At 37.5% G+C, this 24,652-nt stretch overlaps 1 protein-coding gene across 3 annotated transcripts in view; it reads right to left on the reverse strand.

The window, feature by feature from the left end:
- Positions 1-24,652, reverse strand: part of GNG2 (G protein subunit gamma 2) — a 122,794-nt gene that overhangs the window by 78,680 nt on the left and 19,462 nt on the right. The gene's annotated exons all lie outside the window — the stretch shown is intronic.

Consider the following 24,652-nt stretch of genomic DNA (forward strand, 5'->3'; position numbering starts at 1 on the left):
TCTCTGTGGTTCTGGACATGTTTTTGGTTCACTTGTTTGTTTTTGATTTTCAATCCCTGTGGACCAATACTTCTATAAAATTTAATATAAATACATTTCCAGGAAAATGCAATTTTAAAAGAGCCATAGGAAAAAAAAAAAATAAAAGAGCCATAGAAAATGTAGACTCATTTTTAAAAAATCATTAGATTCAGCAGAATCCAAACTGCTCTGCAATATAGAAGTTTCTTTTAAAAGTAGAAAAGTTGCTCAATTTATGTACTTCTCTCAGGTCCAGGGACTTTACTTCATCTGGGAATTTGTTAGAAATGCAAATTCTTGGGCCTCATCCCAGATCTACTGAAGCAGAAACTCTGGGGTGGGGCCCAGCCATCTGTGTTTTAACAAGACCTGAGGTGACTGTGATTTTTTGCTCATTTTTACGAGACTCACTCATCGAGAATGAGTACATATCAGAAACCACAAGCCCAAATGGCAAAGGGGCCAAGCAGGGACAAAGATGCAATTTTGATAAGATGAGGATGCTAAGGAAATGGAGAGTCCCTGGCAAACTGTAGTCTCAACGTTCCACATAGGCGCCTTCAAATACACACACACATACAGATACACACCCATCTCCGGTCAAACGAAATTACTACTGGCAAGTGTCAGGCCCCAGTCTATTGCTTTTTCTACCTGTGGATGTATAGAACTCACAGCCTTGATAAAATGATGAGCTGCTTTTCCCCCAATAACTGTTTATACTCAGAGTATTCAATATTAAATCCTACATAAATGAAGACTTATTCTTGAGGTCTTCTCTGTCACAATAATCTATGTTTCCATTTTTAATTCTGTATCACACCATTCTGAACTGTGAGACATTTTAAATCATCCTTGCTATTTTTTGATAGTTTGAAAATTAATTCTCACCAATTAAGTTTTAAAATAATTTTGCTATATTCCATAAAGTGTCCTGTCACAAAGTAATTATTACTTAACTATTAGTTCACCTGGTGAGGAGTTAGGGAAAAAAGAGGTCTTGGATTCCCATCCCAACTCTACTGCTCAGTAACTCTGTTGCTTTGTGCAAGATATCAAGCCTTGGCCTGAGATGGCAACAGCAATGTCTCCCTCACAAGCCTGGTATAAGAAATTAGTAAAACAACATATGCAAATCACCTGTCAATTTGCAGATGACTCAGAACACCACTGCCTTTTCCCTTCTTCCCATTCTCAAACATGGTAGCCCCTCCTCTTTCCCATCTGATTAACAGTTTTCTTTATTTCCAGGAAGAAACAAAGAATCAAACAATCCTGAAAGTGATAAATTTCTCCCTTTGTACTTCTTGCCTATGATCTAATTATTTTATATACAGAGTTTTTACTACAAATACTTTTGGGTGAGTTGTATTATGTTCATAAACTATGACATATATTTTCTAAATTTTTTTCCCTATTGAGAGTTTCTATGTGTTCAAGAATATACTTTTGAAACTTCCTATATGTCTGAGAAAAATATTTCCACTGTCAACAAAAATAAAAATAAATTGGATTATGTCAAAATTTAAAACTTCTGTGCAGCCAAACCCACAGTTAACAGAGTAAAAAGAAGACTCATAAAGTGGAAGAAAATATTTGCAAATCATATGAGTTAATATCCAGAATATATAAAAAAAAAAACTCCTACAAATCAATAATAATAAACAAACAACCCAATTAAGAAATGGGCAAGTGACTTAATATACTTTTCTCCAAAAATACAGAAGTGGTCAGCAAGTACTTGAAAAGATGCTCAGTGACACTCATATACTTTTGCTTGGGTACTTTTGCTGCGAATATAAAATGATACAGTTATGGAAAACAGTATGGCTGTTTCACAAAAAATTAACAATATATATATCATATGATCCAACAATTCTTGAAGATATATATATATATATACTCAAACATTATTTACAATAGCCCAAAGTTGGAAGCAAACAAGTGTCTATTAGTAGATGAATGGATAAATAAACTTTGATACACACATACACAAATGGAATATTATTCAGACTTAGAAAGAAATTCTGACATGCTATAACATGGATAAACTTTGAAGACATTATACTAAGTAAAATAAGCCAGTCACAAAAAAATTACTGTGAACAAAAATACTGTATATATACCCTAATATGGACTCCCCTGGTAGCTCAGATAGTAAAGAATCTGCCTGCAGTGCAGGACACCCAGGTTTGATCTCTGGGTTAGGAAGATCCCCTGGAGAAGGGAAAGACAATCCATTCCAGTATTCTTGCCTAGAGAATTCCATGGACAGACCATAACGTTGCAAAGAGTCAGACACGACTAAGCGAGCGACTAACATTTTCCACTTTCCATACTCTTATATGAGGTGCCTAGAATAGTCAAGTTTATACAGACAGAAAGTAGAATTGTTGTTGCCAGGGGCTAGGGGCAGAAAGGAATGGAAAATTACTGTTTAAGGGGTACAGAGTTTCAGTTTTGCAAGATGAAAAGAGTTCTGGAAGTGGATGATGGTTGCACAATGAGAATGTGCTTAAGATCACTGAACTGTACATTTAAAAATGGTTAAGATGGTAAATTTTATGTTATGTGTATTTTACCACAATTTCAAAACAAAAAACCTCAAAAAACCCAAGATGTTTATTTCCCTTTCTCTACCTTTAATTTTGTCATAAATCATAATAATTCTGCCTTACTGTTGGTACTGTCCTTGCTTCAGTTCCTTCCAGCTTAGGCCTGGGCTGGGGATGGCCCAAGTCCCAGGAAAGAGGCTGTTCAGAGGCTGTGAGCTCAACCAGAGAATGGCCAAACCTTAGCTGAGGCAAGGCCAAGCAAAAGCTGATGGGCAGAAATGTGCTGGGAGAGGGAAAGACATTGAGTGCCCCTCAAAGAGCCTTGAAGCAAAGCTTATTTGTCAGCTAATTTTCAAGACCAGAATCATGCAGCAGAGACAGGGGAAAGTCTCAGAAACAGTCTAGTCCTTAAAGATGAATTCTAGAGTAGAGACAGATTTCCAGAAAGCTGACAAGGCACTGTCAGAGGTGGAGATTTTATACACGTACTACCCTTCCTTCCCCTTTTTTCCTGCCATTCCTCACAGGAGCTGAAGGGTAAATAAACAGAATATTAAGGGTTTAGCAGTCTGGATCACTCTTTCTATTTCATTTTCACCAAATCCTCATGGTATCACAGCCAGGACCTAGAAGGCAGAGTTGACAATGTCTATGTGCTGCAGTGGACTATCAAAGAAAGTAGGAAGAAGTTCCTCAAAAAATTAAAAAGAGGAGCTTCCCTGGTGATACAGTGGTGAGGAATCCACCCGCCAACACAAGGAATGGGGGCTCGATCCCTGGCCTGGGAATATTCCAACCATAAGACGTTCACCCCAACTATTGAGCCCACCTGCTACAGCCACTGAAGCCCATGCATGTAGAGCCCATGCTTCACAACACAGGAAGTCCACACACCACAACTAGAGACTAGCCCCCACTCACCGCAACTGGAGAAGGCCCATGTGCAGCAACGAACAACCAGCACAGCCATAAATAAATAATAAAGCCTTTTTAAAAAATTAAAAATAAAATTACCATATGATCCAGCAATTCCTCCTCTGGGTATTTATCCAAAGGAAACAAAAACATCAACTTGAAAAGATATCTGCATCCCCATGTTCACAGCAGTATTATTTACAACAACAAAGACTTTCAAGGAAAGAACCTAAATGTCCCTTAATGAAGAGGTAAAGAAAATGTGATACATACACATACAAAAGAATCTTATTCAGCCATAAAAAACAACGAAATCTTGCTATTCATGCCAACATGAATGGACTCGGAGGGCATTACAGTATGTAAAACAAGTCAGACAGAGAAGGCAACATGTGATGCTCTCACTTATAAGTAGAATCATAAAACAAAACAAATTGCCCCAACACATAGATAGAACAGACTGGTGATTGCTAAGAGGTGAGGAGGGAGACATGGGGTTTGTGAAATGGGTGAAGATGGTCAAAAGGTACAAACTTTCAGTAATAAGATAAGTCCTTGGATGTAATATACAGCATGATGACTAGCATTAACAATACTGTAATGGATATTTTGAAGTTTCTAAAAAACATCTTAAAAAGTTTTCATCCCAAGAAAAATAAATTCATAACTGTATGGTGATACATGTAAACTAGACTTGTCTTGGTGACTCTTTTGCAATATATTCATACATTGAATCATTACATTGTATGTCGTACATTCTAAACCAGTGTGTTATATATTATTTATGTCTCAATTTAAATAAAAAAAGAAGAAAGCAAGGTATAGTGACTCGGCCATAGCAACACTTGTCTGGTAAGTGCTTCCCTGTGGTGGCAGAGGCTGCAAACTTACAGAACTGAAGGACTCTGCAATGAAATGAACATTTGTATTCAATGCACTTCCTAACATTTTGTTGTTGTTGTTATTACTATTTTTAAATCAGACAAAGAACCTTCCCTGGTCTTTTGTGGCTATTTTGTTTGGCCCATTGGGCTTTGTTGGAGCTATTATTTTCACAAATTTTCCTTTCTTTTTCTTCTTTACTTCTTCTCCCCTCCCTCCCTCTCTTTCGCTGCCATATGTGGGATCTTAGTTACCCAACCAGGAATAGAACCTGTGTCACCTGCAGTGGAAACATGGAATCCTAACTACTGCACTGCCGCGGAAGTCCCTTCGTTTTCAAACGAGTTATCTTTTCAGCTTTGTTTCATGTTACTTTCTTGTATTTTTCACTCTTTATTAAACAGGGATGAGGAAGCAAGGAAAGAACTCTGGGAACAATCTTTCTTCCTGGCCAGATCTGTGGCCTATACTTACCCCAACACACATCTACGTCAGACCCAGCAAAACCTAAATGGAGGGGCTATTTCTATCCTTAAAATTATTCATGCAAGTCTTTCAAAAGAACCACTTAGAAAGAAAGAAATTCTCCGTCCCTTCCTGTATAATTTAAATACTTCACAATCATTTGTAAGCAGTAATATTAGCCTCAAAGGTTGGAATAATACCACTCCAAAATTTTCAGAATATGAGATCTGTAAGCTAGAATCTGTGGTCTCTAACATAGGTTACCACAGTACAGAGACAATTCACTTGAGAAACCAGGGCCATAGATGGAAAATAAAATAAATGGAAACAATACCCTGAGAGCAAGAACCTTATAGAGAACACTCAGAGTGTTAAATCCATAGTCAGAGGGTCTCTCTCCCTTTCATAATGACCTGCCTCCCAACAACCTCATTTCAAGGCAGGACTAGGAAAGAACATCATTATTATGCAGATATTTCCCATGGTCTTCCTTTAAAACATTATTCTTCAACACACTGTAGGACATGCTGTTGTTCTACGCTATGAGATCCTGGCCTCAAACATGGTAGGGCCAAAGCCATGCTCTGACCTGACCCCAACGAGTTCCATCTAGCCTTTCATCAAAGGAGTTCCCTGCCTCCTCCAAAACCTGATAAGGGACCCAAGCAATCTGGTAATAATCTCCTCAGGGAAATACAGACCATATTACAAATAGGCATATGTCCCTGGAGAGCAAATCTGATCACTCATTTACCTAGTCAGTAACTTTTTCATCAGTTAAACTTCTCAATCCATCTCTCCTTCTTGAAGTGACCATGAGAGTTCTGATTCAACTGCAAACTTGATTCCATCTGTAAACCTTGCTCAACAGACATCTCTTAATTCTAACATTATCCTTTTAACATCACAACTTCATTCCCACAACTCCCCCTGGAGTTGTGAGTGACATAACCCTGCCTCCCACATCTGTCTTCATCCTTAATAGCTACAGGAGCCATCACTTTTACAGCTGGAGGACCTTAAGAAATCTCCTTCTTCCCAAAGATGATTAAGCCAAGGAAAGGTATACATTTCCTAACTATAAATGAATGAATAGTTTGACTCAACTATATCCACTCCAGATAAAGCCTGACTCTCCAACTCTACTTGGTAAACCCAGAGGCATATAACATTTACTCTTAAATTTCAAAAGGCTAAAGCTTTTCCCTTGCCCGAGGGCTCTTGGTTCATACCTGATGATGTTAACCTTCATTCCCGGAATGCTGCCTCACCAATAAGAGACCTTGCCCGTGTCACCGCTTGCTCAGGTGGCCCTAGTGGTAAAGTGCCACGGTGGTAAACCTGCTAATGCAAAAGGTGCCAGAGATGCAGGTCTGATCTCTGGATTGGGAAGATCCCCTAGAGTAGGAAATGGCAACCCACTCCAGTATTCTTGCCTGGAAAATTCCATGGGCACAGGAGTCTGGTGGACTACAGTCCATGGGATGGCAGAGAGTCAGACACAACTGACCACGAATGCAAAAAAAAAAAACAAAAAACAAAAACCCCACAACACTCTTCCTTATGCTTCTAAAGGTTTCCCCCTTTATCCATTTTGTTGTGATATTCTCAGATATTATTATTCTCCATTTCCTTATAATTTAATGTATCATAGTTCTGCCTTATATTTTAACGAACTTTTAAGTACATCTGTTTTATGCAGATTAATTAAGCTTGGACAATCAACTATCTTTCTTCATTTCATCTTGTTTTTGCTATTTCTTATTTATGCTTAATACATGCATTAAATACATGCATGGTATTATACATGTATATTAATACATTGGTATTAAACACTGTAGATATACTTCTTTCTCCTTTCTTTTGAAATGTTTGTTGGAAAGCATTGAGTAAAACGATTTTCACTTAAACCACATCTGTACACCAACTCACACACAATCATGACAATCATCAAATTTTTGTTGTTTTCTACATATAGCCTTAGACTTTTATTGCATAAGTAAAAAAAAAAAATTGAGTTACAGGTTTCAGCCCTTACCTGTCTTACCTTATTCTTAGTTTTTAACTGTTACTATGAAACTTCTGCTTTTCCTGGAGGGTCAGAAAGACATGAATTCAAGTTCTACTACTTATAAAAGCAGGGATTCCCTGGTAGCTCAGCTGGTAAAGAATCTGCCTGCAATGCAGGAGACCCCGGTTCAATTTCTGGATTGGGAAGATCCCCTGGAGAAGGGATAGGCTATCCACTCCAGTATTCTTGGGCTTCCCTAGTGCTCAGACAGTAAAGAATCCACCTGCAATGTGGGAGACCTGGGTTCAATCCCTGGGTAGATAAGACTTCCTGAAGAAGGGAATGGCTACCCACTCTGGTATTCTTGCCTGGAGAATTCCATGGGCAGAGGAGCCTGGCGGGCTACAGTCCATGGGGTCGCAGAGTCGGGCACAACTGAGCAACTTTCATTTTCACTTATCAAAGCAAGTTCCTTAAACCTCTCTGAAACTGTGTTCTCATCTGAAACAAGATCATACCATCAGGGTTTTATAAGAGTAAATGAAAAAATGTAAAGAACTTGATACATGGTAGTTGCTCCCTAAATACTAGCTCCCTTCTTCTCTTCCTTTTAAGCTTTAGATCACAATCTTATTCTGAAATGGGATGATGTGGTCAGAAGCATTGATCTCTCCTCAGTTGATGTTTTCAGTCTCCCATCTTGAGTTGATAAGGCCGCTACAATATAAAGTTCTTGTTCTGGATCAAAGTGTAAGGTCAGTGACAATTTGGGGTTGGTGGGATATGTGAAAATCTTTCTTTAGCTTTCCCAAATGAATGCTATCTTGCCTGGATCATTTTTTTCCATAAAAAGAACAGCAGATGTTGTTTCATTTCCTTGGGGAGTCCATGGTCTTAATTGTGGCTGCATCTGATATCATTATTTGAAAGTTATCTGGACTTTCTTTCCAAATGTTTTAAAATTTCTTTTTCACTGAAGATTGAAGATACTATGAATAGTAAATGTCTTGATATCTTTCTCAGGGTATTCATTTTCATTTATAGGCCAAGTCTTTAATCAATTCTGAAAATACTTTTACCTTAAATTATTTATTCTTCAAAATGTATTTCTTTTATTGGCTCATGTACTTACTTATTATTTTTAAGTTGAAATTCTATGCTCAATTTTCTATAAATGAGTTATTTTGATTCACTACTGTCTATGCACATTTATTTAAGCAACCTAATTTTGGAATTCATTTAGTAGTTAATAAGCATACTTCCCTAATTAACTATTGATATTTAGCAGTTATCAATGTATTCTTTACTACTTCTAGACATGTCCTTAATTATGGTATTGCAATTTCACTACATGGCCTTTGCATCACAGCTTTATATCTTCTTTCTTATCATTTAGAGCATAGTTGAATCATTTTTGAACTCTGAGACTTTGTTGTTCTGAATCAGACAATTTTAAAGTTTATTGTTTGTTTGTAATTTTGTTCCTTGTGATTCTAACAGTTAAAAATTAGTTATTTTGAAAACTCTTCTTTGATTTGTTTTCTGAATACTGAGGCTGTACTACTGAAAATTTTTCTTTGTGACATTTTCATTGGCATTTTAATGGGTTTAATATGAAGAAGTCTGTCTACACTGCTACTTAGGCTAGTGTTTTCCAAGAAGTAAAAATATTTCTACATGTAAACGCTAGCCTTTAAAAGTAAATACAGGAGTACTGTAGATGTTTTTTAAACTGATGATAAGTTATTATCCAATAAGTAATACTCCTCATCAACTTCATATCTTGAGATTTTATTTTCAAATGAACCTCTGTACAAACAGATAAAAGTATACTTCAAAGAAAACAGAAATGTAAATACAGTCATTAGTTTCCTCTAAGACCCACCTTTAAATAAGTCACGGCCAATCTAGCACTGGGAGAAGAAACGATGTACCTAACCACACAAAGTTCAGAGCACAGTCTCTGTCTGCCCCATGGCAGCAAAGCTGGAACGAGGTCAGGTGGTACAAAGCCCTCCTTTAACAGTCTTTAAGTCAGCTTACCACATCCATCCCTGGAGATGGGACCTAGGGACTCCTCTGCATTTTAGCCTGAGAATAAGTTTTAGCCTTAAGAATAGAAAAGTTATTTATATTTATCTTTTATCTAACCATTTAACCAAATTTCCAATTCCAAAAGAAATAAAAACTCTTATATACTGAGGAACACACTTTAGAAGAAAGTTCAGTGTTTCTTTGAAAACCATTTGACAGTATTTTTAGAAGATAAAAAACAAGACTTGAACAGAGAGACATGATTCCTGGATGGAAAAAACTGCATGTAAAAAAGTTAATCCTTTCCAAATTAATATATAAATTTAATTCTGTCTTAAGCAGAATCTCCAATGACATTTTATATTGAAACAAAATCAGTTTAACCCTTATATGGGAAAAAATGCCAAATAATACCAAGAAACATTTTAAAAGAAGAGTAAAATAGGACTCAGTTGCTTTTCTATAGATTAAAGCCTAAAATGTAACTATCATAATCAAGACAGTATCATATTGATACAGGAATAGAAAACAGACCCAGGAAATATAATATAAGGTACAGAAATTGATAGATGTATATGTGAAACAATATAGGACTAAAGTTGCATTTGAACTCAAATAAAATAAATGGTGTCATCAGACTGGCTATACATTTGAAAGAACATAAAGTTATACTCATATATCATACAAAATATATTTCAGACGGAATATATATATATATATGTGTGTGTATATATATATATATATATATAATAAATCAATACAAGCATTAGAAGAAGAATTAGAAGGGTACTGGCTTAGACAGAAGAAGCCTTCTGAAGATAGAAACCATAAAGGAAAAAATACATGTGGCTAAATACTAAAAAATTTTTGGAAAGCTAAATATAATGTAAACAAAATCAAAGACAAATAATATACTGGGAAATAAACAACTGTATCATATAGAACAAACAAAAAATTACTATCATTAATAAACTAAGAGCTCCCAACAAACTGAGGAGTCAAATCATCTTAGAGGCATGAGCAAAGGATGTGACATACAATTCACAGAAGAAGCAAAGGAACAATAAAACGTGAAAACAGGCTCAACTCAACAAAATTCATGGGAATATAAGTAAAAATAGAACACCAATTTTCACCAAGAAGAGTAATCATACTCAGTGATGACTAAATACAGAAAACAAGCATTCTCACACTTGCTAATGGGAAACCTGAACTGTTACAACTTTTTGGGAAAGGAATCTGGCAATATACTTTTAAATTGGAGATACATGTGTCCTTTGACTCAGCCCCCTGTCCCTCCCCCATCTTGGGATTCAACCAGGGTGAAGCACCACAAGTCAACCAAGGGAGATGTTAATTTTTCTCCACAGGGACAGAGGAGTGAACATGATGCAATCATTAACAGGAATGAGTGAGAGCCACGCCTATGAGCTAGATGAATGTCTGTGACATTTATCATGAAAACATAGTTGCATGGTAATGCTTACATTTGAAAAATCCTCAAAGATAGGATATGTGTGCATGTGTGATTGAACTGTATGAAACTGCTGATATTCAACTCTTTTTGATCTAATAAAATGCCAATCTTAGTCACAAGCTAACATAAATCTATTACATACTTATGAATATGAAAAAAATGTGGAATGATACACCCTAGCATTAACATTGGTAACCTGCTGGGGGGAGGGTAAAAGGGGAAAGGAGAAATTAGCTTCCTCATACATCTTTGCACTGTTTTACCTGTTGAAATTTTTGCATATCAAAAATATCTAATAAAGAAAAACTTAAAGAAAAAACAGGAAAGGAACAAGACTCTCAGGCTGGCTATTACTTGGAAATATATCTATTGGCAGAATCTAGCAATGGTCCACTTAATTTTATCAAATGTAGTGAACAAACACATTTATTTTCTTGTCTCTTTCAATAAGATGATGCAAAATAAAAACCCACCCAAATATTTGTTAACCAAAACAAGTTTCAGAATTTGCAATAAGACTAATAAAAACAAAAATTCAGAGAACATTAAGTGTTAACAAGTGGAGCAAAAGTCACACTTTTACACTGCTAATGAAGAATGAATTGGTGTAATCACTTTCAAACGACTTGGCATTACCTAATAAAGTTGAGCATTGCATATTGTATGACCTAGCAACTGAACTCCAAAGTATACATCCTAGGAAAAACTCCTGGATGAGGACTAAGACACTTGTACAGAGTGTACTGTGCAGAATTTTCATGACAGCAAAAAACTGGAAGCAACCCAAATGTCCCAAATGGGTTTAACAGAAAAAGTGGGGGATATTTCATACACAGGAGGAAATACTGATGTACTAATTAATACTAGATAGCAGGGAAAATGAGTGAACTTCAGCTGCATATATCCACCTAGTTAATCTCAAAATATAATGTTGGGTAAAAATCTAAGCCAGAGAAAAAGTATGATTCCATTTCAAAAAGAGGTGACACTAAACAATTTAAGAAAAAGCAGGGGAATGACAGGTAAAAGAAAAATATCCAGATTATGGCTTTCCAGGAAGAAGGAGAAAGGAGGGGCTGGAAGAAGCAAACAGGAGTCTTTAAAGATAGGGAGAAAAGTCAGGAAATGTATGTATGTTTCACTAATAGTCTTTAATGTGTATATGTGTATACATCCATATATTTTCAGGATGTATGGTATGTTTCACTCACACACACATGTGCACACAGAATCTAGAGCTATGCTTGCCCATGCCTACAAAGCCCATCCTATTGCTAGAGAAGTCACTTAATCATCTTACAGGAATGCTTTGCATTGCAGATGTTTAATATATAAATGAACAGATATATTTTAGAGTAATACTCAAATGGAACAGCCCTGGGAGTCATGTTCTTCCAGAGTCAGGGTAAAGTGGAAATTTCTCTTACACAATTTTTTGTAGTGCACCAGAAACTGGCAAGACTGTATCAGAAAATCCAAGATAAACACACACACTGACATAAAAATTTTCAAATCACCTTGGGAAAACTTTGTTAAATCACAGCAAAAAGCAAAGGGAACATTTCTGGGTAGAGTTACATGGGTTTTACTTTCACCCCGGGGTAATCCTTTGATTTACTTTCTAATTTAAATTACATGACACCAAAACTCAAGCCTCGGCAAGTAAGATTTTCAAAAGCAGGGGGAAAGCATGCCATTTCTCGACTACGAAGCTTGAGTACCCAGGAAACACTGGTTTATTCGGAATAGACCAGATGAAGCTCTATTTCCAGATATTACAATGTTGGTCCTGATTCATAGCAGTGGAGCAGCTAAAAGCCTTCTATATAAGGTGGTGTTTTACCAGGTGAAGGAAGACAATTAGAAAGGGAGGAAGTCTGTCCTTATTCCCATCCTCCACAGCTGCTGGAAACCAAAGCTGTTCCTCTAATTGAATCATTGCTAATTCTATGCTACTGGCTTCTTTCCTTTCCCAAGGATTATTTTGAATATTTGGACGTCTACTTTGTCACTCTGTTCTGTCTATTGCTGTTAGGAGTTTGGTAAATAATCTGATTTAGCTAAGATGTTTTACCGACAGGATATCCTGTATCTGGTTAACTAAGGCTAGAGGAAAGAGTGGTGAGACAATCTGAAAGCATGTTATTTTTAAAAGGAAAGGAGACACAAAAGTCAAAGTGGCTCCAGGCCCTTCACCATCTCAAGTAAACCAAAACAGTATGATACTGAACTACCTCCCCAAACATGACTTATTTACAGATGTGATATTTTTACTTCCTCATGCTAGAAAGTTCCACCTCATGCTCATGACCTGGAAATGCAGGTACAGCATGATCAATGAGATAAGCAGCTCTAAGTTATCTCTTTAGCAAGTGAAAAATGCGAAATTAATTAATTGCTGTGCCTGAATACATTTCCTTCAGCAAAGTTGCACAGATTGCTTTTTTAAAAATCAGCTTTACTGAAATATAATGCACATAAAAATTTACCCTTTTAAAGCTGGGCTGGAAGAAGCACAAGCTGGAATCAAGATTGCTGGGAGAAATATCAATAACCTCAGATATGCAGATGACACCACCCTTATGGCAGAAAGTGAAGAGGAACTAAAAAGCCTCTTGAAAGTGAAAGAGGAGAGTGAAAAAGTTGGCTTAAAGTTAAACATTCAGAAAACTAAGATCATGGCATCTGGTCCCATCACTTCATGGCAAATAGATGGGGAGACAATGGAAACAGTGTCAGACTTTATTTTTTTGGGCTCCAGAATCACTGCAGATGGTGACTGCAGCCATGAAATTAAAAGATGCTTACTCCTTGGAAGGAAAGTTATGACCAACCTAGAGAGCATATTAAAAAGCAGAGACATTACTTTGCCAACAAAGGTCCGTCTGGTCAAGGCTATGGTTTTTCCAGTAATCATGTATGAATGTGAGAGTTGGACAGTGAGGAAAGCTGAGCGCCAAAAAATTGATGCTTTTAAACTATGGTGTTGAAGAAAACTCTTGAGAGTCCCTTGGACTGCAAGGAGATCCAACCAGTTCATCCTAAAGGAGATCAGCCCTGGGTGTTCATTGGAAGGACTGATGCTGAAGCTGAAACTCCAATATTTTGGCCACCTCATGCAAAGAGTTGATTCATTGGAAAAGACCCTGATGATGGGAGGGACTGGGGGCAGGAGGAGAAGGGGATGACAGAGCATGAGATGGCTGGATGGCATCACTGACTCGATGGGCATGAGTCTGAGTAAACTCCAGGAGTTGGTGATGGACAGGGAGGCCTGGCGTGCTGCGATTCATGGGGTCGCAGTGTGTCGGACACGACTGAGCGACTGAACTGAACTGAACTGAAATTATACAAAAGTCAGTGATTTTAGAAAATTAAAAAATTGTGCATCCATCACCACCAACAAATTCCAGAACATTTTCTTCACCCAAAAAAGAAAACCCATAATTTTTAAACAGTCAATCTCCATTTTTCCCTCCCCCACCCCAGGTCCTGCAACCATGAAACTACTTTCTGTATCTATAGGATCTTCCTGTTCTGGACATTTCGACAAATGGAATCATAGATTACATAGCCTGTTGTGCCTGATTTCTTTCACATAGCATAATGATTTCAAGGTTCATCCATATTGTAGTATAAATCAGTACTTCCTTTTTATGGCAAATAATATTCCATTGTATAGATACACCATAATTTTATCCATTCATCAGTTAACGGACATTTGGGTTGCTAATTTATGATAAAGAACAAAAGAAAGTCTAGAAAGCAGAAGGAACCAGCCTTCAGCTCAGAACTAAACCTAAGCCTGGGATTAACAGACAACTACTGTGATACCTGCTTTTACACTCCATTCCTATAAATCATGTTACTCCTAGATTATGTGAGTAGAAATGTCAGCAGTCTTAACATGGGATATAAAATTTTTTCTTATACTATTATTGAGGGAAGAAGAAGGGAAATAGAATTAAAATATAGTTGAGTGAACTCCTTTGATAGGTGAGCAGATAAATTGTGGCATACCAATATTCTAGAATATTACTAAGTAATAAAAGGAATAAAATATTCATACATACAGCATGGATGCATCTCCACGTAATTATGTTGAACAAAAGAGGCCAGGCAAAAGTAAATATAATATATATCTGCATTTACATAAAACTCTGGAAAATGCAAACTCTTCTAGAGTGAGAGAAAGCACTAGTTGCCTGAAGATGGGGAAGGGAAAGGAGAGATTGTTACTGAGCATGAAGAAACTTTTACATGGATTTGTTCACTGTTTTGATGGTGGCTATGCTTTCATGGATGTATGCAGCCAATATTCTTCAACTTTAAATACATATCATTTATCATATATCTGTTATACTGCATGTCAATTATATTTCAACAGAGCTGTTAAGAAAGACTATTTTTTAAAAACAGAATATACCACCCCCCTCCCAAAATAAAGGAGGCTTCCCCAGTGGCTCAGTGGTAAAGAACCTGCCTGCAGTGAAGAAGACACAGGAGACACGAGTTTGATCCCTGGGTTGGGAAGATCCTCTGGAGGAAGGCATGGCAACCCACTCCAGTATTCTTGCCTGGAGAATCCCATGGACAGAGAAGACTGGCAGGTTACAGTCCAAAAGTTTGGAAAAAATTGGACACAATTGAAGCAACTAAGCATGCACCAAAAAATGTGAGCATGTGGAAAACACTACCTTTAGTTTGTAGATATGGTTTCGATTAATTCTATAACAAGTTAAATTACTCTCATTTTACACACAAGGAGATTTGAGAATGTGAAAGCACAGAAGTTTTCCAAGATGGTCACAGTCAGTACCAGGCTGAGGTCTCAAAATCCACGCCCTTTTCATTACACCACACTGCCTTTCACTATTTCTGTTATAGACCCAACTTTGTTCTGGGATCCTTGGCCCAGGCATTTCCCAAGTCAGGGAGTTTCTGGTCCACAGAACTGTATGTTTTAGGGTGGTACTCCAAATTTGTTTTCTTTTGCCCATCATTTTATGCTGCCACAAATACCTTTCCAATATTGGAGATTTATCCGATTCAATTGATTTACTCATTCTCAGTGGATCAGAGTGGTTAATCTGGATTAGATCAAGGCAAGTAATCCTGGTCCCTAGGTCAAAGGAGTGAAAATAATTCATCTGAGATTAAAAGCAAGCTGGACAAAAACAAAAACTGCCTACTCAACCCACCAGAGGTGGATGCTGTACTTCTCTGGGACAGAAGTCACTCCTTTGATTATGAGAGGCCCAAGAATGTGGACTATTCAGAGTTTCTCTGAGGCGTCTACTTACTTTTCACCACCCCTTCCTCTAAACTTGAACTGTGAATTGAGGTTGCCATCCCAAGTCTGAGCAGGACAAGCACGAGGGTGGTTTCATCACCTCCTTACCTCCTCCTGATCATGTTTTTACCACACAAACAACGAAGTCTCTCCAAATGCTACCGATTGCATCTGGGTCCATTTGAACATGGACTAGGAAACTGATTAAATACAATTAATGAAAAAGTGAAAGTTGGTTAAAACAATTTTTTGATAAGACAGCTTAGATTTGGGGGAGAAGAGAGTGTTATTTCTTTCATGCAAGACCTTCACAATGATGATTAACTGTGGCAAATATCTTCTACTTGCCTCTCCAAACCCATCTCCATTCCGTTCTACCTGGCTCTATACCCTAGAGACTAAACTGTGGACTCGGCAGCCGGCTTCCCTGTTCATTGTCTTCCAGTTGAGTTTGGTCAATAGTGAGCACAAGCAGATAAGAGGAGAGAGGAGAATTATTTTAGGGTATTTGTTTCCCAGCACCCCTGCTGGCAGGATCATTATAATTGGGCCACACCCCTTTCCTGGAGGCCACAGTTCCACGCAGGAGGGTCCTCTCCTCCTAGCCCTCATCCCTCCAGGTCTAGGGGCGTAAAGGAGCCCTGAGAAGGTCCATCCTCCCTTGTGGTTTCCCTAGACTCTGTCCATGTCCTTATAAATATTCTCTTTACCAAGCTCTCCTAAAATTAATTGACTTAAGGATGTCGTTGCTTTCAGTGCAAGTGACAGTTGCTGAGGGTTAAGACTACGCTTATTCAGAAGAAGAACTTATTCCAAGTTCTCAATTTATATGAAAACACTGACATTCATGGGGTTGAAATCAAGCCCAGACAAAAATAAATAACAGCAAGGTGAGATGTGGAGTAGGGTGGTCAAACAGCACCAATTTGCCCTTCCTGTCTTGGCAATTCTGTAAGGCAAAAGTATAGATTTGTAAGAACAGTGAAGGTGGTGGATGTATCTCTTGGATTTTTAAAATTGAGAAATGTTTGACATCCAGTTTGCTATGTCATGCTTCTTTACACTTACTGATCATACTTCTATGGTGCCTTCAACCTTTCTACATATGACATTCCACTGAGATTGAGACTTTAAACCATTCTTTCTGTTTTAATGGTCAAATATAAAGAAAGATATATTTGTTACAATAAAAACTGCCTAAACAGCAAATCGAGGAAAGAGAACAGATTTCAGAGGTGCCATCTGTTTTCTCTCATTGAGAGATAGTATCATATACAGCGAATAATGCTATAGAGGTGAAGTGATGTTTCCTGTGACATGCATAAGATATAATCTCAAGTAGACTTTGATTAGAGTTTATATATCAAAGATATAAGTCTATTAAGGTAAAAGATGGATTTTGACCCTATCTAAGCCCCAAACTAAACTCCCATCCCAAGAACTGCCTCAACTATGTCATAACTAAACAGAATAACTACTTTAAGGCTGATTTTCTTTGATGATGCCAAAATATCATTTAAAATCTATAAAGCTCTTTTAAGTGAAAAGGATAAAATGTTGAAATATTAATACGATGCTTTGTTCATTTTTGTTTGGTTTGTGTTAGTGTATGTGTGTTTACCATAGATTAGGACAGGAGATAGAAAAGAGGAACTCACTGGATTAACCTGAGCCAGTGAGGAAAGACCCACCCCTGTATTTATGATGGGTATTTATTAGAACTTAAAGAGTATTTGAAAAGGGATACCAAAAGAAAATCTGGGAATTCTGGCAGCTTTCATTTACTTCTACATAACATCAGATGGTTCTTACAAAGTTCTCAACTCTTATTTTTTAAATGAGTGGTAGCTTCATTCTTTCAACTTTTCCCTAGCTCAATATAACATATCAATGAATAATACTATCTTGCATTTGTACAGGACTTTAAAATTTACAAAGAACTTTCCTATTCATTATCTTAACTCACCTTTGAAGTATTTCAGAGAAAATATTAAAACCCCCATTTTACAGATGAGGAAACTAAGGCCCCAAGATAATAGGATTCTTTCAGTAGCAACTTGAATTAGGTTAGATAAAAAAATGGGACTATACTGGCTCACTTCCACTGGATGGATGGACTCTAATTCTCACTGGGCTCTCTTTCCTTCCCTTTATCTCTCTGTCTTTCTCTCTTTTGCTTCCCCTCTGTGCATCAGACTTTATTCTCTCAGGAGACTGAAACATCACCTTAGTGATTCTTACTACCTTGAGGCAGCAAAGGATGGGACCTCTCCTCCCTCAACTTGAGTTGAAAAATTTCAAAGAAAGACTCTATTGACCCTTGCTGGGTTGCAGGCCCACCCTTTGAACCAACTCCTCTGGCCAGTACTCCCCAAACAAACAAAACAGGAACAGACACAGCGAGTTAGGGAACTGTGAGCAGGGCGTATGACTGCGTCTTCCCCAAGGAGCAGAATCAGGACGACTTCACAATTGGATCTTCAGACTGTAAACCTAACATCCTCTCCTTCGCGTCTGGCCTCTCACTACAGGGGCCCTAGTTCCTTTCTTTCTCACGGTTGCCAGGGCAGTCTGGTTCAAGACTTGGAAAAGACCTCAGATTCTTGTCCCGTTCCTGTCACTTTTCATCTGTATTCATGGGCAAGTTACCTAACCTCTGGGAACCACAGCTTCCTCCTTTGTAAAGCAAGGTAAACAATTTCTGCATCACAGGGTCATCAAAAGGATAAAGGGTGACAACATACTCCAGATGACTTTGAAAATGATAAGGAACTACCTTAAGGTTTATTACTTGCATGCTGTGTGTAAATCTTACAGAAGCTAAAATCACACAGTAACAGTCTTCAGTCACCATTCTCCCTACCACCGGCCCTCTGTTAGCATCACATTGGTTCTGACATTTTTACTCTTTAAAAAGCATCAAATGGTGTCTTGAAAAGATTTAGTCCTGAAGAAAAGTTTACAAACAGATGGTTTAATGGCACTCATCATACCTTCTCAGTACAGATTAACCAAGAGATGGAAAATTTTTGGAAGACACACAAGACCACTATTAAGAGTGGTTATCTCCAAGGAGTGGGCTATAAGTTGGTGTTTGGAAAGAACTCTTTTTTACTTATTCCTGTGTTTACTACTCAAATTTTTAAAAATCTTACATATGTATTCCTTTCATAATAAAAAAAACATTGAAAAATTACAAGGTTAGTTACTACAGAAAATGAACATAGTATATATCTAATATAGCATCTGACATTTAAGAAGCTTTCAATATTTCCTGCTTATTGATCAAACTAAGTATTTCTAGTTACCACCTATCCAGCGAAGTCAAGTCCACTTCACTAGACTAAAAGCCAGCTCTAATCTCTATGAAAGTATACTTTCCATTCATCATATTGTGAGGAATGCTCATAACCACCTGCTGAGGATATGGTTTTAAATTCTTACACCTTTACACACCAAAACTAAAAACTACCTTCTTAATGTCCAATTATAAAACAGTACATTCGGCTACCTCTCTACTCTGTTACTGCTGTTTATTAACATCAGAGGATGCTAGGCTTCTAGGAACCATGCTATCTTAGGTTTGTATGATATTTCTAAGGAATTAAAGGTTACATGGCAGCATATGCCAAAACTAAAAGACAGATTTAAATAGCATTTAAAAAAATGATGCAACAGCTACAAAGCTTGGATGCTGCGCACCAGCTAAGTGCTATACTGGTTGCCTAGTTACATTTCTGCAAAAGGTCAAAAAAGTTGTCTCGAAATCTAGAAGGAATTAAAAACCTTAAAGTTTTACCATTTTACCCCTATGTAGACATCCCTTAAAATAAGTGCCTGTCGCACTTTGATCAGCTGCCAGCACTTGGGAATATCTAAGGAGATGTTTTAATAAAAGACATTTCTATATATGAAATTTGTTACCATGCTCACATTTCATTAAAGTTGCAACATCTGGACTCTTTCTGTTTTGTCATACCCAATTGCAGACTGCTACTACAGGGTATCAAAAAAGTTTCCAACTTAGTTGATATAACTTCTATCCCATGAGAAGTGGAAAAAGTCCAGTGTTTTAAATTGTTAAACTTAAAAAACATTTTTATTGCAATCAGCTTTGTAAATTATAGGCTGTTTATAATTAAGCAACAAAAATATGTATCTTAATAATAAACAACTAGTGTCTTAACTCTGAATTTCCTGACTGGCTCTGCTGGCAGACACTTTTAAGTCCAAATATCTTCTCCCAGTAATGGCATAGGACAGGACAACAATTTTGGTTTATAAATCTAAAAACATGAGTGTATTAAAATGGATGAGATTTCCTCCAGAATTTGAATAGGGAGAAACAGTCTTTTTTTTTTCCTTCCTCTTGAAGTTCAACATTTTTATTTTGAGGTAAAAATTCAGAAAACATGAAATTAATCATGGACCACTTTAAAGTGTACAATTCAATGGCATTTAGTACATTTAAGACGTTGCATATCTATCATCTCTATTTAGTTCCAAAACATTCCTATTACTCCCAAAGAAACCCTGCATGCAGGGTAGTTTGAGTCATTTGGATCGCCTATTTACATTGACTCTGTAATTTCTCTTTGGAAAGGAATAAAAGAAGCTGAGTTTAATCAACAGCATAAGGATTTCATCTCCTTTCATTTCTTCTAGAGTTTGTTTGATTCACGAAACAACCCAGCTGAGATTCAAAACTGAAAAGAAGTTAGTCTTAACAAAATGAAACCAGGATTGAGAGTCCTAGAAGGAAGGAACCCCAAAAGGGATTGACAAGAATATCAGAGTTAACTCACAATCTATTCAAGCTGTATTCTCATCAGAAACCCAGATCTTACTTCTATGACAGACAGTGCTCAATCTTTTTTTTTTTTTTTTTCTTTTGAAGAAAAAGAAAAAAAAAGAATTCCTTGTACCTACCAGCTAGAACCATTTAGAAGATAGGAAACAAACACATTTTTAAAAAAGCTCCTAAAAGTCAAATTCTATTTTGGGGAAGCTAATGAATTGCTCTTTTAAGTACACTTACAATCTCTTTGAATCAGTGGCTTAGAGAATAAAAATCTCCAAATAAATGTCAGAGAAATATAATCAATGAGGCTTTAGGGTCTTTAGTATTCCTGATTTCTCAGTCTGACTTCGCTGTGGGTGAGGACATGGCAAGGCATTACGGAGAAGGGAGGAAAGGCTGAATAAGAGTTTTCAACAAGATGCATCCACTTACTTACATTATAGACATCATGCAGGGGTACACAGGTAACACTGGGAAAATGAAAGAGTGGGCTATGAAATCTAACACTTCATAAATGTTGTTGGTTCTTCTAAGATGACTTGGGGCAAACATATGTATGTGGATACAGATTTTTCAAGAGTTAGGTTTAACCCTCATCCTCAACCCAAACCCTGGAAGTTACTGTCATTATTTTGTTCAATCAAAATTTCTACTTTCACAATTCATCAGCATAACAATCACTTTCTACAAGAGCTGTTTTTAAACATCTTTGGGCTCAACTGTCCCTAATTGCCCAGAACTCTAGTAGTTTTAGCACTAAAGATCCCAACTCCCCAGTAATCCCTCAGTCTTGGCCAAAATCAGGATGGTTTGTTATTCTACAGCTAGCCCTAAGTTTAACCTTCAGATCTGTATTGTTGACCTGTCTAGAAGTGGATAGAGAGGGGACTCGTTACAAAATTAGCTGCAACTTTTAAAATCTCCACCAAAAATTTCTGGCTATATCCTACTGCAGAGATGGTTTTAAAAAATAACCCAGTGATCCATTTCATTCACTAGGCAAGCAATGGTTTTATGCTTTGTGGGGCTGACCTACTTAATGTATGGAAATTAAACCACACTTAGAAATTAGCTAGGATAAATACCACTACAGTAAAGTTCTAGAATATTGTTATTTTTCCTCCAATTTCCACAGGTTAGAGCCTAATAAATATAGCATAATGTGACAGGCAGACATAACAGCATAAAATAAAAATCTCACATTTCTTTGGTGCTATTCAAAGACCTTGGAACTTGCACACTGCAGGCAAACTCCCCAGAGCTGGAGAAATGCCAAAAGCAGCACAGTCCTCAGAGGCCACACCCACAGCACCAGAAAGTCTGGCCAAGGGAGGAGCCACTGGACTTCAACCTGTCCACTTGATCCAATGCCAAATACTCCAAGAAAACTAAAAGCCTTTAGTGCCCGTATCCACAAAACAGGATTTACAGAGTCAAGACAAGAACTCACTTAATCAACTCGGGAACCCTAAACCTTCTGAACCCTATACAATGAAATGTAAGATAATTCGATCTCTGTTACCTGAAGCATTTCTACCTTTCTGAACAATTCTTTTTTTTTTTTTTTACTCTGTAGTAGGCAGAATAATGGGCATCCCCCAGTGGCTCAGCAGTAAAAAATCTACCTGCAATGCAGGAGACACAGGAGATGTGGGTTCGATCCCTGGATAGGGAAGATTCCCTGGAGGAAAGCATGGCAACCTATTCCAGTATTCTTGCCTGGAGAATCCCATGAACAGAGGAGCCCGGTGGGCTACAGTCCATGGGGTAACAAAGAGTCAGACACAACCGAGCATGCGTGCAGGTAAAATAATAGCCCTCAAATAGGTCCATGCCCTAATTCCCGGAACCTGTGAGTATACAACCTTACATGGACAGAGGGACTTTGAAGATACGATTAAATTAAGGACCGTGGGATGGGGAGAGTATCTTGAATCACCTAGATATGCCAAATCTTATTACATGGGTCCTTAAAGTCAAAGAACACCTACTGGCTCAGTTCAGAGGAACGACTATGGGTGAAAGACACATGGAGATGCAAGGTTGTTGGCTTTGAAAATGGAGGAAGGGGGACTCTAGAATTCTCTCCAGAATTCTTTTTCTCCTTTCCACCAGAAAGGAACACAGTTCTTTAGACCAGTGAGATCTCTATAGAACTTAACCTGCAGAACTGTAAGATAATATATTTGTACTATTTTAATCCACAAAGTTTGTGATAACTTGTTATAGCAGCAAACAAGAAATGAATACATCTTCATCACTGCTGTTCAATTTGTGTAACACTTTAGCAGTATTTTGCTTTAAATCTCAATATTTGACCATTTCTTACCTACTGCTTAATTTGCATCTCTGTACAGACATAAAAATTAGATTTGGTACTAGAACAAATATGCTCAAAATCCCTCCAACAGTGCAAAACAATATTTTTTTATGTCTGTTTAGTTTCTTTCTTTAGTTTGTTAGCACAGAGACCACTTATATAAGGAGTTTCTTTGCATAACTGAAACCAGTAATTTTGTATGAAGCAAAAGTGCTTGTACAGAAGAGTGAAAATGACAAATAACTTCTTTAAAGGTGTGTAAAGACACAGCAGTCCTCAATGTATCCTTAGGGCACTCTGGATACCAGATTGCTGGAAGAGGCCACTGGCCTTTTGTGAGCCAAGGGCAGGATACCAAGGAATACAATGAATTGCCCCATTCAACAGGACAGCAACTCCCATTGAGAAATCCGCTTGAATTACTTTGAAACATTTAAGTACATTCATTAGTATGAAAGAAATCAACACCAAATCAGATAGAGAACATGAAGTATTTGTTTTAAAAATCTTCATTATTAATAGTATTTGGTAGAAAGTAGGGATGGCTCACCTGAAGATATTAAATACTTCAAACAAAATCTCATTATGGGGTAGCAAAAGCTTTGCATGATCTTAAAAGCACAAAACACACGTACACCTTCCTTCTAATAATCTCTAGACCAGAAATCCTCCATCCTGACTACACATTATAATCACCTGGGAGCTCTTAAAAGCTACAGATATTCAGACCCCTACCCCAAGGGATTCTGATTCAACTGGTCAGTACTTTCAAACACATCCCTGAAGATTCTGACGTGTACCCAGGACTGAGAACCACTGTTCTGTACCATCCACGAGCAGTCTACTGGACACACCCATCTGGATGTGGCCACTCCACAGATTTGAATCTGTTCCTCTCTTCCTGTATCTGTAGCCCAGTTATCATTGCCACTGAATCTCCCAAGAGAAACTTGGCAGTTTTTCTAGATGTCTTCTGCTCCTTCCTCTCTAACTAGCAACTCCATCAGTTCTTACATATCCAGCCCATCATTCCCAACACAAGATATATACTGGTCTCCCTTGCATGAGGTTTCTCTCTACTTCTTCTCCTAAGAAGGTTCTGACACTAGTAAATACTAAATATTGGCTGAATGAGTAAAGGGATGAATGGCTACCTTCAGTAAACTAAGGTTAAAAGTAGGTTTTATTTTTTTATTTGCATTTTGCTGTAGCCGCTAATAGTTATGTCAATAAACAATAAAAAATCCAACAGCATATTTAAGCCATTGCCATATGATCCAATGGGGAAAGAAGAGAAGCCGATAGGGGTACAAAGAAACAATACTGGTCATGAGTCAATTACTACGAAAACTGAGTGACAGGGATATAGAGGTTCATTATACTATCCTCTCTATTTGGGTACATGCTTGAAATTTATCAAAAGGAAGTTAAATTTTAAAATAGGGGGAGAACTCCACATCAGGACGAAAGGTGGAATTGTCTCTTGGTTAGAGAGGGCGAATACATTACCACCTGCCTCAGCAATATGGTGACCTTAGGGCTTCCCCTGTGGCTCAGCTGATAAAGAATCTGCCTGCAAAGTGGGAGACTTGGGTTCAATCCCTGGGTTAGGAAGATCCCCTGGAGAAAGGAAAGGCTATTACTCCAGTATCCTGGCCTGGAGAATTCCATGGATGTATCCATGGGGTCGCAGACAGACAGACACAACTGAGCAACTTTCACTTTTTTCAAGTCTATAGCTAGATTCAAATGACTTTCGTCAGTCTCAAAAGCCAAGTCAGTTTCTTCAAGAAGAAACCCCACCAGTATTAAACTGATCTTTTATTGTTACTGTTGTTGCTGCTGGAAAAGCCCTTGTAACATCAAAACCAGTTAAAA

Source organism: Cervus elaphus, chromosome 12, assembly GCF_910594005.1.
Source record: "Cervus elaphus chromosome 12, mCerEla1.1, whole genome shotgun sequence".
In the NCBI taxonomy this organism is placed as follows: Eukaryota; Metazoa; Chordata; class Mammalia; order Artiodactyla; family Cervidae; genus Cervus; species Cervus elaphus.